The following is a 17,318-nucleotide window of genomic DNA, read 5'->3' as shown; positions in this document are numbered from 1 at the left end:
TTGGATTTCTTCAATTCTGAAGTAATCTCAAAACCACTAAAGTTTACTATTAACCTGACTATTCTCGATGACAAGTAGTATTTTTGATAAGTATTCCAAGTACTATACCTTAAGTTTCATTAGAATTAATCTAGTAATAGGCAGGATCGAGCTTGAAAGTAGTAATGGCAGTCCGAACCTAAGGAGGCAGAGAACCAAGTTCATTATTTATATTGTTTCTCATTCTCTTATTATTTGTAGGACAGTCAAAATTAATGGCTGCTACCTGTATCTATTTTTGGCTATTAAATTAAATTAAGTCTATAATAAAAAAATAATTCAGTACATTAAATTATTCAATTAAATGTTTAGCTTGTAGAAAACTATACATCATCAAACATGAACAAATGTACACTTTATCTGAAATATATACAATGTATTATGCATTATCACTAAAATAATTAGATAGCTTTTCTATTTATCCTGTCTGAACTATTGCATTACTTTTGATTTCCTGATACTTAGACCCCAACAGTAAAGCCCTGTGACACCATAAATTGGACAATATGTACTTGAAATGAGGCTAAGTTTGAATTTAAGTTTCTCATGTTTTAGGGTTTCTGAAATTACAAGTTTCAACTTATTTTGAAATGCACAGGTTCATGTGGTTCAGGAAATAATGGTTTGCTCAATTCCTTACACCATACTGCAACAAAATAGGAATTACTATGCTGCATACAAGAGGAAAAGTGATACAGAGCAGAAGATCTGAGAATAATGCTTGGAATCCCAAATGTAAAGGTAAACTTATTTACACTGCTTCGGTTCAGGATGTCTGGGATTTTGGGTCATATCATAAGCATCATAGATAAAAGAGGTATAATGTTCAAATGATCAGAATGATATGTCCCTGCATCCAACCAGAATTACTGTTATGGTTTGTGTCTGTGTGTCCCTTCAAAGCCTCGTGCAGCCATGGGGCAGGCTTTTAGAGTTTGATTGATTATGGGTGTGAGAGCTACACCCACCCTGGGGTGGATAGTTTGCATATGTAAGGGAGAGGAAGAGGCTGCTTGTGGCCATTCCTCCCCCGTTCCTCCCTTGTGTGTGCTTGTTACTTTTGCTGTGTTCTACCGCCATGAGCTATAGCCCTCTGCCATTTGCCACTCTGCCTTGTAACCTGCCAAGTATGGACTGAAACTTCCACAAACTGTAAGTGAAATAAACCTTTCCTTCCTTAATTTTGGGCCTCAGGTATTTTGTCCCAGCAACGAGAAAAAGTAACCAAGACAATTAGTTAAAGTTGTATTTCTGTAGAAGTGAAATTTCTTATGTATCACACCCCATCATAATTCAATTTAGGGTTCTTTCACTTGGAGAAGAATTAACATAAAGAAAATAACATCTATCTAACAAAATTTAAAGTAGTTAAAATAGATTTAAATAATAAGAATTTTGCTATGATAAATAGATCATTCAAAAATTATTTAGAAATAAGTAAAGCACTTTTAGATATCAATGCTTTTTAAATCTTTCTATATTTCTGAAAATTTTACAGTAATGTAGTTGGAAAAGGGCAAAGTATTTTAATGCACATTAAATAATTTTTATTCTTCTTTTGTTGTACCTACAAAATACTGACATATGGCCCTTTTGTAAGTGTTCACTGTAATGTAGACTCTGAAACCATATCAATAAATTTCTCTTACTCTATTACCTTAAAAAAGAAAACTCCTATTATATTCAAAATTGTTTACTCAAACAAATACAAATAGTCTACAAATGCTTTAATCTCACAATCCTCTTGTTTTCACTGAACCTTTGCTTTGCATGGCTTTTCTTTCTCTTTAATTAAACCCACCATTTTCTTCACAACTGAAATAGTTTCTAGAATTTCTCCCTAACAGCATTGTAAAAGTCCAACAAACTCATGTTAAAGTCACATGCTCGCAGCCAGTAGTTCAATATAAGGTCTTCCAGAAATATTTCAGATCCAAAACTTAACCTGCTTTATCTATCTATCTATCTATCTATCTATCTATCTATCTATCAACTATCTATCCATCCATCCATCTATCTATTCTCTATTTACATACATATCTATTTCTCTATCCATCCATCCATCAATCCATCCATTAGTTCATCTACCTACATACCTCCCTCCATGACTGCATAAATGAGTGTAAATATACATTAGTATGTACACCCATAGGAAAAATCAGACAGGAAATCTTTCCATGCATTTTCATATCAAACGTATATTTTTCTGATATAGTTTTATAGCTTATGATAAAATAATCATAGAAATCAGCAAGAATGCATAAAAGCCATGTTTATTTATGTGAACATGATTTATGCTACTACATGCCCTATCACCTCTTAAATATTCTAGTATTTTGTATGGATATAAGTGACACATTGGTAGCCTCATGAACTCAATTTTATGGATCTTCTTTAACATAAATATCAATTCAAAATTGTTTATTCTACATTTGTCTAATATGAGAAGCTTTACTGTAATCATTTTTATGACACCTTTAAAAACTTTCTCCATTTCATTCCTCAAATAAATTGAGTTAGTGCATCTATTGCTAAATACATTTTAATACATATTCTCAAAATATATCCCAGAAGAGTAGCTGTAATGGACAATTCACCATTACAGGTTGTACGTTAGGCTAATCCATTCATCTGTGCAAAGACATGTTGGTTCTTTCCAAGTTTTGGTGTTAACAACAGAGACTGTTGTAAATATTTATGTACAGATATTTGTGAACATAAATTTTCAATCTGTGTGTAAATAGCAAGAAGCACGATTTCTGGATCTGTACTGGGTCATATGGCAATAGTATTTTTAGTTAAATAGGAACTTTCCAATCTCTGGTCAAAAAGCAGCGATCCTCCTGGTTCAGCCTCAGGAGCGCTAGAATTATAGGCATACACTATCATGCCTGACTATCAAGCATTTTTTCATACACTTATTTGCCTCTCAATACCTTCTTCAGTGGGGAATTTTGCTGGTCCTTAATGTATTTTGTTTGTTTGTTTGTTTTTCTGGTACCAGGAATGGAACTCATGACCTTGTGCTTGCCAGGCAGGCTGTGTTGCTGAGCTAAATCCCCAGCCCCCCTTAATGTATTTTTTATGGGGTTGTTCATTTTCTTGTTGAATTATGAAAGTTCTTTCTGTTTTGAATAGCAGTACTTGTTTTTCAGGCATACTTTCTTCCACTCTGTAGTTTGTCTTCTGACTCATTTAACTGTATTTTCCACAGGAGAATACATTTTCATTTCAGTGAAGTCTAGCTTATCAATTATTCCTTTCATTGATTACCCCTTTAGAACTACATCTAGAAAGATTTAATTCTATGTTTGGCAATTATTTAAAAGTAAATCCTTCTGAAAAAATCAATCATTGTTATCTCATTTCTAATTTTAAATTATCGACACTCTCTATTAAAATCTGCACACATAATTCCTGCTACTACCTTAAATGTGCCAAATTATTAAACAAATCCAAGAATAAATTTTGAAAGTTACGGAATGAAGAATCAAAGTGTATCATGGAAAAATACATTTATCAGAAAGATACTTGCTTTGTTCCAATAATCGCTCCACCAACCACTTAGTATCTGGAGACCCTGAGCCAGAAATGCTGCTTGGGTTTCTTCAGAGCAAACAGCCATTTCCCCCTTGTTTCAGAACTCTGAATATATGACTCCACTCTCTTCTAAAATGTTTATACTGATAAATTCACATATTTCTCAGAGGAAATTACTTAATTTGTGAGTAGGTTTGGCTGTAATGTCTGCCAAGTTTCCATGAAGAGAAAGATGAGTGGTTTTCCTCTTTTTGCCTTCAAAACTTTATCACTGACCTGACTGTTGGCTTATAAAGTAATTTAGTGAACATCTGCATTGAATCTGCTGAAGTATTTAGGTTTCACTGGCCTGGATGTTCATTTTCCTCTCTCTGTTTGGAGTTGTGTGTGTGTGTGCATGGAGGGGTGTTGGTAAGCTTTCTGTGCACTCCTATTTATCTGAGAATGTTATAGCATATTTATCTGTTTTCCAGATGGCATCCTGTAAACCCCAGCAGGTCACTTCCCTCTGGTGACCTTTCAGTCCTCCTTTCAGTAGATGTTTTCAGATCAACTGTGGTTAAGTTCATGGGTCCTTCTACTTGATTTCAGTCTGCTGTTGAAGGTTTTTATCGAAATTTCAGCTGAATCTGGTATTCTTCAGCTCCACAAATTTCTGTTTGTCTCACTTTCTGATTTCTATTTTTGTTAAACTTCTGATTTGCTCTTGTATCATTATCAGAAGTCTTGTTCTGGGTTCTTATGACACCGTCTTATTTTTGGATGCTACTTGACGGCAATAATACCTACTGTATTACCTCTCAAAGTCAGCTGTATTATCAGACAGTCTTGAAATTAAATTATCCATTATATAAGTCAAGTAGATTTATGACATCTTACCAACTTATATGTTTAAAATATGACCCTCAAATTTATTTATTGGAGATTTAACTTTCAAAGCAAAAGTATCGGCAAGTAGGACCTAATTGTGAATTTTGCTTCTTTGGTTGTGAGAGCTCAAACTTTTGAATTAATTAATGCAGTTTTAAGTAAGTTGCAGAAGTGGATTTCACTTTCCTCCATATTCTGCCACTTGAGGATCAAGCAACACACACTCACCAGGTTTAGAGCCATACACTTAGATTCCCCAGGCTTGAGGAATGTGAGAAACAGCACCTACTCTCGACAATTACCTAACCTCTAGTATTCTGCTACAAAGCATAAAACTGACTCTATCCAAAGCATGTGTTAGCATTGGTGGTATAGTAGTGAGTATAGCTGTTTTCCAAAGCATGTGTTAAAATAGTAAGTATTTAAATGGTCATATATATTTATAAAAATTAAGTAAATAATGTCCTCAGACAAGCAAAGAATAAATAGTCATTTCAGAACAAAGGGGCTATTTAAAATTGCCATTTCAGAGCTTACAAAATTAAAATTAGAATAACTAAAAGAAATATAAAAGGAATTGAAATCTTACTGTTGAACTTCTTTAGATTTATTTTTTTACACTGAAAAATGTTTTTCTTCAATTATTAAGTGAGGTAGTCACAGTGTTAAATGCTTTTATTCTCTCACTCATTTTTATCAAACATAAAATTTAAACACTGTGGAATCACTACTGTGTAGCACTATTGTTCAAAAACTTGCATATTCCATACAATGGAGTGAACAAGTGTACTGGACAGAATTTTTTTCAATAAATATCACCGGATTCAGAAAATACTGTATTTTCAGCTAAATATGAATTTCTGGCTCACACACACACACAGAGTTCTGGCAGAACTCACAACTGGAAATTACCTTTTTCTTGGCAAACAGGCATCATTTATGTGGTTCCTACTCATATCTGATGGATGTAAAAGTGATAGTATCTCTGAGTGGTAATCCAATACCTGATTAATATCCAATGACCTTTGAGAATTAAGAGATGCGTCACATCCACCCCAGTGTTGTTACTCATAACACCTATTTTCATTCATTTGGAGATGTCTATCTTTATGTTACCAGTCTTTAACAGCTGAGGCCGAAACTACTAAACTGCTTGTACAGAGATTAAAGAAGGCAGATGTAAGCCAGGTGGTCTCCTCTGATTCACAAGAACATTACAAGTTGAATGTAGTTTTGTAAGAGAAAAATCCGAGTATGGCAATATATAATAAGTTTTCATTTATGATGAGTTGCACATTTTCCTAAAACAGCACAACACATTTAATTAAAATAAACAAAGCTTCAGAGACATATTAGTGATGTGCACCAATAGGAATTCATTAGCAATTGTTTGTATACAGCTCTATTACTGACATTTTATGCAACTTTGAAAATGTATGCCATAGCGCCAGAATTACAGAATTACAAAACTAAATTATGCAAGTAGATTGCTTAACTGCAATGATTAATAAGCAACTTCGTATTTGTGTCATGTTTTTAAACTATCATTTCTCTCTCTCCATACCCTTTTCTAAATTTGCACTCTAGAATGAGCATATTTATTCAAACATGCCAGAAACCAGGGTCCCACAGCTGTGTCACACTGTGTGACTTCACTCCATTCTCCTTCCAGAACACACACTGGGAATTTAGACTTGGGAAAGAACACAATGTAACCACTTCTGGATATATTCATTTAAAAAAATTTAACTTCAAGTTTCATGCCCAACTGTAAGTCACAAGTACCACAGGAAAGGGGAAACACTCCATTGCTCAGAAAGACCGTGAACAGTCACCAAGACCGTAGCTTCTCAAGTCATCTGAGTTACCTGCATACAGCATACACATTATTAAAAAAATTCAAACAAACAAACTTTAAATTTTTCACAAATGCATGCAAGATACTTGTTCTCCCAACTACCTGTGAAGGATGCCACGGATAGAAGGGACTCGCCTCACCTTGAGTGTGCTTCTCCCGTGATCAGGGAACTCACCATCCATTACATGAAGCAAAGAGGCTACCGTGTCCAGGTGTTAAAAGTGAGGTCACTTCTAAGTTCACAACATTACTTTTTTTCCTTTTTTTTTTCTTTTTGCCTTGCTGGGAGCCAGGGACTCACGCATGCTAGGTGCACTCCACACTGAGCTACACTCCCAGCCGTTTTGAGAGTCTTGCTGAGTTGCCCAGGCTGGCCTCAAACTTTTGAGTCCCCTGCTTTAGCCTCTCAAGTAGCTGGAATTACAGGTGTGCACCACTGCTACCCAGCTTAAGGACTTTACAGCGTCGTGGCCTTTTCACAGTCCAGCAACCCCTACGGGCAGCGTGCAATCTCCACAACCGTTCTCTGAGTGGAGCTGGTGTCACTGGAGGGTGTGCCTCTGAGCACCGTAAAGCGGTTCGGCTGGCGGATGTTGGCGGTCGTGGCCCTCACACCGGTTTCTAAGGCACTGCCCTGGCTCCTGAGCTGGCTCGGGCGGGCGGCGGCTTCAGTGATGTGCTGTTTTTTTCCCTCGCTGGTGACCTGCACCGAAGCCCTGTTTCAGGCCCCCGGGCAAGGCACCAGCTGGGGGCGCACTGGGGACAGTCCCTGCAGCCTCCCGCACTCTGAGAGCTCCCTGAGCAGCCTGCTGTGCGCCCTGCGGGCCGCCTGAGTCACTCTCAAGCTTTGTCTCTTTCCTTCTCCAACCCGCAGCTGGGGCGCGTCGTCACCGACTGCGACCACGTGGCGTTCAACGGCTCTCAGATACGCCTGCTGAGCAACGCAGGTGTTCAGGTGCAGCCAGAGCAGAATTTGGGCTGCATGCGCCACAAGTTTGCTACTGTGGACAAGAGGGTGCTCACCGCTGCCCACCTCAGCTGGACCACACAGACCATCTAGAGACAATGTGCTGATCACGGAGGACTTGGAGTAGGTGCGGCTGTTCTTGGAAGAGTTTTGAGCGCAACTAGAAAGAGTTCAACCCTACAAGTGTGTGTTCCTGCAGAACGAGCGAGGCTGCTAAGTGCCCTTCTGTCTCCTTGGCCTTCCCTAGAAAATCACTCATCTGTGTAAGATCACTTACATAGCAACAAAGTTCAAATAAATAAAATCATACAAATAAATAAGATGTTTTTGTCTCTTATTTGCTACCCTGCAATAATTTTTTGGATAAAGATCAGACTGCACGTATTCAGAATTTATTCCTTTTTATTGCTGAATAGTATTTCATTGGATATATTGCTTATAATTTATTCACCTGTTGAATATTTAAACTATTTCCACATTTTACAAATGTGTGGCACAAATAATCCTTGTAAAATATTTGTAGTCATATTTTATTATGTACAAGTAAATAATTAGGGATAAAGAAATATATTACTTATTTCTCATATTTGGTGATTTTTCCAGGCATATTTCAGCTATTTTTCTTGTTTTCATAATTGAATTTCACTACTATAAAGAGTACTTTTTAAAAGAATCTATGAGAATAAGCCTGGTTTAATGTCACATAGCATGGATTATTTAGGGAAGTATTTCAAGTGCACTTACAAATGAAGTGTGTCTTTCTAGTGTCTGAGGAAGTGCTGCATAAAAGTCAATTAGATCAAGATAACTAATAGAGGATTTTAAAATACATATTCTGTATTAACATTAATTTTCCAACTGCTTCTGCTATTAAAAAAAGTGGTATTAAAATTGCCTCTATAATCAAGTATGTGTCTATTCAAACATGGAGATCTATTGGTTTTGCTTAATGTATTCTAAATTTAGTTATGTTAGGAAGTAGCTAATCATCATGTGCTCTTGATAAATTCACACATTAATCACTATGAATTGACCACATTTATCTTTGCTAAAATTCTATGCTTTGAAATCAATGTAGCCCTGCCAACGGCTTCAAAATCAAAAGGAAGTAAGGAAATATAATTTCTTGTAAATAGAAAACTTTAAGATAATTAATTAATTAGGTAATTATGGAAAATCTAAAAGGGATAGCTTTGGAGATGGCATTTTCAAATATAAATATTTGCATCTAGAATATATTAAATTTAAGAAAGACCCTGCATTTTAGATATGGATAACACTGCAAGACATTATATTAACTTAAATAAGCCATAAGACAGAAGAAAAATATTGCATGGTCTCTCTTATATGCATAGTTTTTCAAGAGTCAAGTATACGGAGATACACAATCATGGTGTTTAACATACTTTCAGGGGAGAAATGGATATCTGTCAATCAATCCATAGATAGATAAATATTAACAAATACAAGATAAAAAGGTGTGGAATGAACAAGCCAAAAAATCTAATAGAAATCATGAGGATTATAGCAAGTTCAAAATAATGTACTCTTGTCAGAATTTTTGATAAATGATTTAACTATAGTTGCTTTTAACACAAGAAGAATGGGTTAATATATAAGATGATGGGTGTATTAACTTTTACATTATAATAACTACATATAATATGTGTTCTACCTTAATTATTACTGTATCATTTCCTTAAAATAAAGAAAAAATTGAGACCCATCTATTCTTGTAATAACATTTTCCCATTCTCCAACCTAATAGAAATCTTGGCGCTGATCAATAATAAAATCACAAGCAGTACAATGAAAAATGAGAAAAATATTTTATAGGCATTTTATAGAAAAAAATATGAAAATAATCAATAAATAATTGAAGTTGCACATCTTAATCATCAGGGAGTTTCAGCATGTGAAGGAACTGAGTGTGTGAACATTATTAGTATTAAAAATTTAAATTGATATAAAACACATATGTTTATATGTTGAATGTATAATTATTTTCTTAAAGCAGCATAAAATATGTCCACATTTATGCACATACACACTACTTACCCAGAAATATTTGATTAAGAATGTTCACATACTTATTATGAAAGGCATGCTTAAGAATGTTCCTTTTTAATGAGCCAGAGTAGAACCAATATAAAAATCTTAATCTCAATTTAAAATAGCATTGTAAAGTAATAAGAACAAGTAAACAATTTCCCAATTAATTAGCATAGATGAACTTGCTTTATATTTTACAAATAACTCAGATACAAAGAGTGCACATTGTATGATCCTCTAGAAAAACAGGTGCCTTAGTTGCTTATTTTGTTGCTGAGCAAAAACTTGACTCTCAACTAAATGGAGGAAAGGTTATTTCAGCCTACAGTTTGTAGAGGATTCAGCCCTTAGTTGGCTGGCTCCAAGGCAGGGTGGCATGGTGAGGGACATCACAGAAGAGAAACAGTTCATGGCAGGCAGAAGGCAGCAAAGCAATGAAGGAGCAATCAAAGAAGAATTCACAGAACACTGTGTCCCTTATATTCTCTCCAGGCTATCCACCCTCGGGGCAGGTAGCCCTAAAAGTCAAGGTGGGGCACCCTTAATCCTAGCATTGAATTATGAATCAATCCGAGCATCACACACTCTATCCAACCACCTCCCAAAACTCCCACCTATGACCACCTGAGGCTTTGAGGAAGCATCTACTCACAAGCCATACCAACAGACAAAACTGAGAAATAAGAGCTAGAATCAGAGTAAGACTTAACTCTGACAGTGACCTGGAGAAAACATGTAGGGACAAAGAGTGGTCGTACTATGTTCATTCTTTGATATAAGGGTATTCAAATATACATTGAGCTTGAAACAGATTCTTTGAGACTTTCTTTGCAAGTTATTCACTTTCTTTATGTATGTTGCATTTCTATAAAAAGTTACTTAATGATAAAAACCACTCCCTTTTCTCCCTGCTTTGTCTTCTTTTATTGACAGATATGGGGTCCTTCTCTTCAATATTCTTTCTTTCAATGAAAGTTACAGTGGCAATGCTATAAGGTAGATAGTTCCATGAGCAGAGTAGATAGTCAAAATTCTTTTCAGTGAAAAGTACATATTTGTATCATTTAGTTGTAGCCTTTCAATAAATAAAACTTCATGGATGAATGGAAGAGAGAGAAAGAGATAAAAGTGCAAGGATAGATGAAAGAAAGAGAAAAATGCCAAAAACAACGTGGTGTGAAGCAAAAGTAGACAAATCAATAAGAGGAAGAAGCTTTAAAAAGGAATGAGAATGGGAAGGCAGAAAACTACCCTGTCTTTTCATTAATATTAAAAGCTGAAGACAGAATAGACAGAACTCCTCAAGACATTTGTCTAGGCAAAGATTTCATGAATAAAACCGTGATCACATGGGAATCAATACAAAGAATCAAAAACTGAGATCTCATCCTATTAAAAACTTTTGCACAGCAAAAGAAATCACCAAAAGAGTGCAAAAACAAAGAAAAGTGGGAAAATTTTTACCCTGTTGACTTATATATAAAACATGTAAAGAATTGAACAAAATCAGACTCCCCTCAGATTCAAAGAATCACTCCAGAAATGGGCATCTGAGATGAAGACACACTTCTCAGGTAAAGAGATGTAAATAGTAAATAAACATATGAAAAAATGTTCAGCATCACCATTCATTCAAGAGATGCATATTAAAACAATGCTGAGATTTCATCTCATTCCAGAAAGAATGGCTGTCATCAAGAAATTAACCAATAACAAATTCTGGCAAGGCTGTGGGGACAAAAGAATTCTTCTCCACCATTGGTGGGAGTGTAAACTGATGGAATCACTGTGGAGATTCCTTTAAAAAACTAGGATTAGAGGTCTTACTTGACCCAGCTATTTCCCCTCTGGGTATCTTCCTAGAAGAATTAAAAACATCATACCACAATAATATATGTACACTCATATTTATAGCAATGCGGTTTGTAATTGCTAAATCTTACAAACAACCCAAATGCCCACTGAGCAAGAAATGGATACAATAGATAGATAGATGTAACACTCAGCCATAAAGACAGATAAACTTGAGAGATTTGTAGGTAAATTGATGCACTTTGAGATCACAGTCATGAAAGAAGTAAATAGGACACACGTGTAAATATCGCACTGTCCCCCTGGTGTGAGGATCTGAAAGAGCACATAAGGGCCAAAATGTACAACAGATATTGTGAAACAGGAAGAAATTGTTCAAAAAGAAAGAGGAATTAAGGAAGGGGAAGGGGGAAAAAGAATAAAAAGAAAAGGGAAAAAAATGAAAAAGCTAAAATGGAAACAAAGCTGTATAAATAGGGAGAGGGAGAGGGGTTAAAAGGAGGCAAGGGGGTTGGGGAAAACGAGGAATCAAAGTATGTCATATGCAGGCAGAAATTATTGATGATGAATGTGATGATTATGTATTTCTAAATTGTACCAATAACCTTAATCAAATAAAAAAATGCTATTGTTATTGTGATAGTTACACATATAGCCGTAGCTTAAGAATGAACACTGCTTTTCCTTCCACAGGCTACCATGGGGAAATGGTGCTCATTAACTAAGAATATCTCTTTCATGCTCATATTTCTTTGGTGGAAATATTGCAGTATGTCACTTTTTTTTTCTTTTTTTGTCTTTTTGAGACAGGGTCTCACTGTGCAGTTCAGGCTGGCCTTGAGCTCATTTTGTAGCCTAGGCTGGCCTCAAACTCACAAAAATCCTCCTGCCTCAGCCTCCCGCATGCTGGGATTACACGCATGCACCACCACGAATGGCTTTATTTCAGTATCTGACTTTAAAGTAAACCTGTTACCCATAATTTAAAACGTTTTCATCTTCTTAAAATGTATTGTTTACAAAATTTAAAAATTCATATTAAAACTTTTTATATCGATATGAGGTATCCATTCTCTTTTAAAGGTGTGCACTTTTGAAGCCTTATTGTGCAGCCTTTTCAATATTGAATTTAATATTTTTATGAAAAATTCCTATTCTTTTAAAAATATTCTCAGAAAATGAATTTTATCTCTATCACTAATTAAATATATTCAGTTTTTTTAAGGGTTTGATGTACACATGAGGTTTGTTGGGAGAGATTAGAAAGTGTAAATGCTGGTGTATGCAAATATAGAGATAATATTTAATAGCCGGCATATTACCATTAACAGTTCTCACTAACTTGTGAATTAGCAAAAAAGAAAATAATTTTCGGATCAAGGCAATTAAAGTTATAAGTTATTATAAATCATTTGCCAGATATATGCAAAAATGTATGTCAATTCTGCACTAATATTTGATTGGCACTAAGAAGTACATTTCGCACATTTTACAGTTTCTAATTGTGAGATTCAACTCACAACTGTTGGTGTCTTACAGCCACTGTGAGACAGTAGAGACAGAGCTCTCAGTCCTTGGTCTGCATGACCTTGGTCTTTGCTGTTCATACTGTAATTATTTCAATGGAATTACGTGCCTTATCAGAATTGCACATGTCAAGTTTGATTACTGTATACAATATTTTATTGTTTCAGCGAAACACAAAATGCTGGTGTGTATGGGCAGACACAGCAACAGAACCGCAGGGCATAAATATGACTTTAGAGAAACAAGTATTCATTGTTGAAGGAATGGCAGCAATTTCAATTTTTCTTGAAAGTAACAAGCAACAGCTTTCTGCTACACTTCTGCTCTCTTATAAAGTCTTAAATGGAATCGGATATGACAGGAACTTAGCACGGAGCAACAACATTAAATGCAACATTCATTAAATTTTTACATACAGCGTTTCCCCATTAGGCTCCATATGAGTTTCAGTTGTTACACTTTTTACAGTTGTTACACTTTCACCATCTGAAGGTAATTTTAACTGACAAGTAAAAAAGTATATATTTATGACTTACAACGTGATGTTTTGATCTATGTACATAATGTGAAATGGTTAAAACAAGCTATTTAGCATGTATGTTGCTTCACTTGAATTTTGTGGGAAGAATTCTTATATATTCTATTCCTTAACAATTCCCCAATATATAGTATAGTTATTACCTATAGTAACCATGATGTACAATAGACTTAATTTATTATACTGAAATTCCAAAATGTATGGGAGAAATGCAATGCAATTCTTATTTTTTTTAATAATTTATGATAATAAAGATGATGTATTTAAGTTTACCTAAGTAGATTTTCTTATATTACATTCTATTTTTATCAGTTAAACATTGTTGTGTTCACTGTCAGGATTCAGAATAAAAGATCCTTTGGAAACTTTAATGATGTAATTCTGAGATTTATACCTAAATACAAAAACAAAACAAAAGATTATATTCTCCCTAAAATCCCCCTATTGCCTCAAATAATGATTGAGATAACTGCATACTTTTGTTAACATTATCTCTATTTCTCATGTACATAGTTGGTCAGACAAGAATATAGAAATTTTAAGTACTCACATGACCTACCAAATTAGAACGTGGCATGTATTTTTAAATTTAGCAAGATCTTTAATATTTTAGCAGTTAAATTCTTCCCACATTATTGAGGCTTCTCTCTGGATTAGAGTATTACTAATTTGATCCAACTTGGTTATTTGCGATCATTTATATCTTTTAAAAGATATGAGTAATCAAACGACTAAATTTAAATGACTATATGGCTTCCTTTCTTTGAAATTTAAGTACTAGATATATATTTTAGCAAAAATAAAACTAATATTTAATTCTTCCTCAAGTAAATAAAAATTTTGACAATTTTAAAGAGACAAAATGTCCTGTATTTTTTTTCTTAAAAGCTTTATAAAAACACTGCTCTGCAACGAATTTTTTGTAATGATTGCTGTATTTATTCCAGAATTGTTTATGAATGATTAAAATATTTTAATATAGCTTTTACAATTTGAATTATTGTTTTTAAGAAAGACATATTGAAATATTCCAGAGCTGAAATATATTTTAAGAACACAGGGGCTGGGGATTTAGCTCAGCTGCACAGCGCCTGCCTGGCCAGCTCAAGGTCGTGAGTTCGATTCCCCGTACCAGAAAAAAAAAAAAAAAAAGAAAAAAGGGAAAAGAGAAAAAAATAAAAAAAAGAACACAGGCAAATGATAACTATGGTAAAATCCTGGTTCACTGACTAATATGGAAATGATCAGAATTCTTCTCATAATATATGTCTACAATTTCTGAAAATAATGTTTATACAACTTCTCAAATGATCAGTTATTCAAGATTTTAAGTTATAGTCACCATCATTACGGACAGCCTATGAATAAAAATACTGCTTGTAATAGGACCTCACAAAGAAAGTATCCATCTCACACACTTTCCAAGTCTAATCTTTATTAGACTACTATTAAGAAAAAATGTGGCCACTAATAAATCAACGTTATATAATATATTCTTCCTACTAATATAAGATCTTTTTTAAAACTTATTTTAACTAATACATAAAAATGAGCATATTAATTGAGGAAACGTGGGATGTTCAATACAGGCATACATTGTGTGATTTTTAAAATAGGTTAAATATATGTGTGCCTGTTTGCTTCTTGAAATTACAGTTCATTTTGTGATTTCTAAACATCCCACTGTGCAATAACACACGAGAACTTCTGCTTCCGTCCAGTTGTAACTTAATGTCCATTAGCAAAACTTTTCTCAGCCTCTCGCTTCTCCTCCTCTCCCCGAATCCTGGTGACCACTGTGCTTCTCTCAACCGCTATAAAATCAACACTTTTAGAGCCCATATATGAATAAGGTCATGTGGTACTTTTGCCTCAGAGCTTGTCTTATTTTACTTATTTTAATGAATTATAATCCTATCAGTGTTGCATAGGATTACATTTTTTTTTATTCCTGAAGAGTATTGTATTGTATTACGTAGGTATTGTTTCCTTTATGCATTCATATGTTGATGGACACTTTGAGTGTTTCCATTTCTTGGTTAGTGAATAGAGGGTTGAGGAATACTGACTGTGTTTTGGATGGAGGACCAAACACGTGACATAAAGAAGGAATCGACAGTCACCATTTTAATTAAGTGGCCAATCTCAACATCCTGCATACTGAAGTAAGCAAATGAAATGCAATGCTTAGAGAACTGTACACTTTAATTATTGTGTACAATACAATTTATAAAAAGAAAATTTCACTTGAGTATCATAATAAAGCATTTCAAGTTTTCATTTTATGAAAAATTAAGAAAAATCTTTATTAGTACTTTTGTAATATGTAATGATGACATTCCTCATGTGGAGTTGGTACATGTTTATAATGCATCTTAATTCTTTTTTGATTTCCTTGCTCTCTTCCCCCTCTCCGTTGTTTTCATCTTGGGTCCTTTCCTATTTGAGAAATATCTAGCTTCCTACTTTCTATTATCTTTCTCTTTATATTTTTGGTTTCTCAAACCTTACCAAAATAGGAAATTAAGATATAGCGCATCTCTATATTTATATAAATAAAAAATACTAAGCAAAATCCTTTTGAAAATAGAGAAATGCTGGAGGCATACGACAATCAAGCTTAATTGGTCCTCAATTGGATTCCGTTGTGACAAAGTGGGTGGGAAGACCTTTGTGGGGGAATGCTGTTAAATCAGAATAGCTAATGGAAGACTAAATTTTTGGTAATGCAATCTTCACAATGTAAGAGATTAATTTTTTAGAAAGACATAGTCAAATATTTGGAGTTTGATATATATTTTTGTAATTTTCTTTTTGAAAAGTTAGCATCAAATAGTGTTATGTGTATGTAAGTTAGTTTTCCATTTTAAAATAAAACTCAGAATTGAATTGGGTGGTTCATATTTGTAGTTGTTATATATGTATGTATATATCAACTACAAAATGTTTTAAAATTATAGAAGTTTTTATTTAGTATTTTTAAATTTCTTATTTGTAAGCTCTGTGTGAGAAAGCCATGCAGCACAAAGTATGATATATAATTGTTAAATTTAATGGAAGGCATGGAAGGTAGACTTCTTAATTTTATATGGCTATCTCCATAATTGAAGTACTATTGGGTGGGGTATTCATAAATGCAAAAAACTCCAAAAGTTAAATATTTCTTCTTCCAAAATCTAGTCGTTTATCCTTTAAAGCAGAAAATGATCCAGTAAAGTCTAAGCAAGAGCTACTTATATATGAATACTATGCTTGAGCATTTATTCCTTTTTTTTCCTGTCTTTTTTTGTTTGTTTGTTTTGTTTTCCGGTACTGGGAACGAAACTCACAACCTTGTGCTTGCCAGGCAGGCGCTGTGCCACTGACCTAAATCCCCAGCCCCTGTGCGTTTATTCCTTGTGCTAGTGAAAATATAAAGAAGGTGAGTAAGTCATTTCTAAAGTTAATTTAAATTTTATCTTTTAAATACATAGAGCCCTTTTAAGGGCATATCCTGGGCACATCTGGAATACCTTGCCAGGTCAGTAAAGTCATTTCGGTTGGTAGGAGTAATAGTAATTACTAATAGTAATTCCATCATCCCCAGGAAAACGAGTCAGACTTCTGGGAATTGCACATTATTCTTATCCAATGTGTATCATTTTTTCATGCTGCACAAAATTTTTCTTTCTAATTAATCATCTGAATGAAGGTTTCTTCACCTTCAATTCTTAATATGAATCAATTTCTAACGGAAGCTTAATGAGGAAGAGAGCAAGCAAAATTTTGCCTTGGAAAGAAGTAACGTACAAAGGGTCAAAATACTCAATCAACCTTGTTCTCATTAAGAACATTAAGTTAAATAAAGATTGAATACATTTAGTGTAAAAGAAGAAGTCTTATTCCACCCATTAATCTGCTGTGCTTTGTGAATTTTAATTCATTTTATTATTATGGTTCACTTATTCATTTTCATACAAAACTTTTGCTATTTCTCTGTGTTTCCTTGTGATGCATGACACTCAGAAAAGTAGTGATATTTGTGGCAAAATTTAAGACCATATTTATGTTTGTATTTAGAAAATAAAAGGAACACATTTCAATCAGAACATACTCATCAACTGCAGGATTTCATC

At 34.2% G+C, this 17,318-nt stretch overlaps 1 pseudogene; it reads left to right on the top strand.

Moving 5' to 3' along the window:
- The first annotated feature begins 6,609 nt into the window (after positions 1-6,609).
- On the top strand, positions 6,610-7,428 carry LOC102030267 (annotated as a pseudogene).
- Positions 7,429-17,318: the final 9,890 nt, after the last annotated feature.

Source organism: Chinchilla lanigera, unplaced genomic scaffold, assembly GCF_000276665.1.
Source record: "Chinchilla lanigera isolate Chin_1 unplaced genomic scaffold, ChiLan1.0 scaffold00003, whole genome shotgun sequence".
Lineage (NCBI taxonomy): Eukaryota > Metazoa > Chordata > Mammalia > Rodentia > Chinchillidae > Chinchilla > Chinchilla lanigera.
Note: the sequence above shows the minus strand (reverse complement) of the source record. Positions and strands in the feature narration are given on the sequence as shown.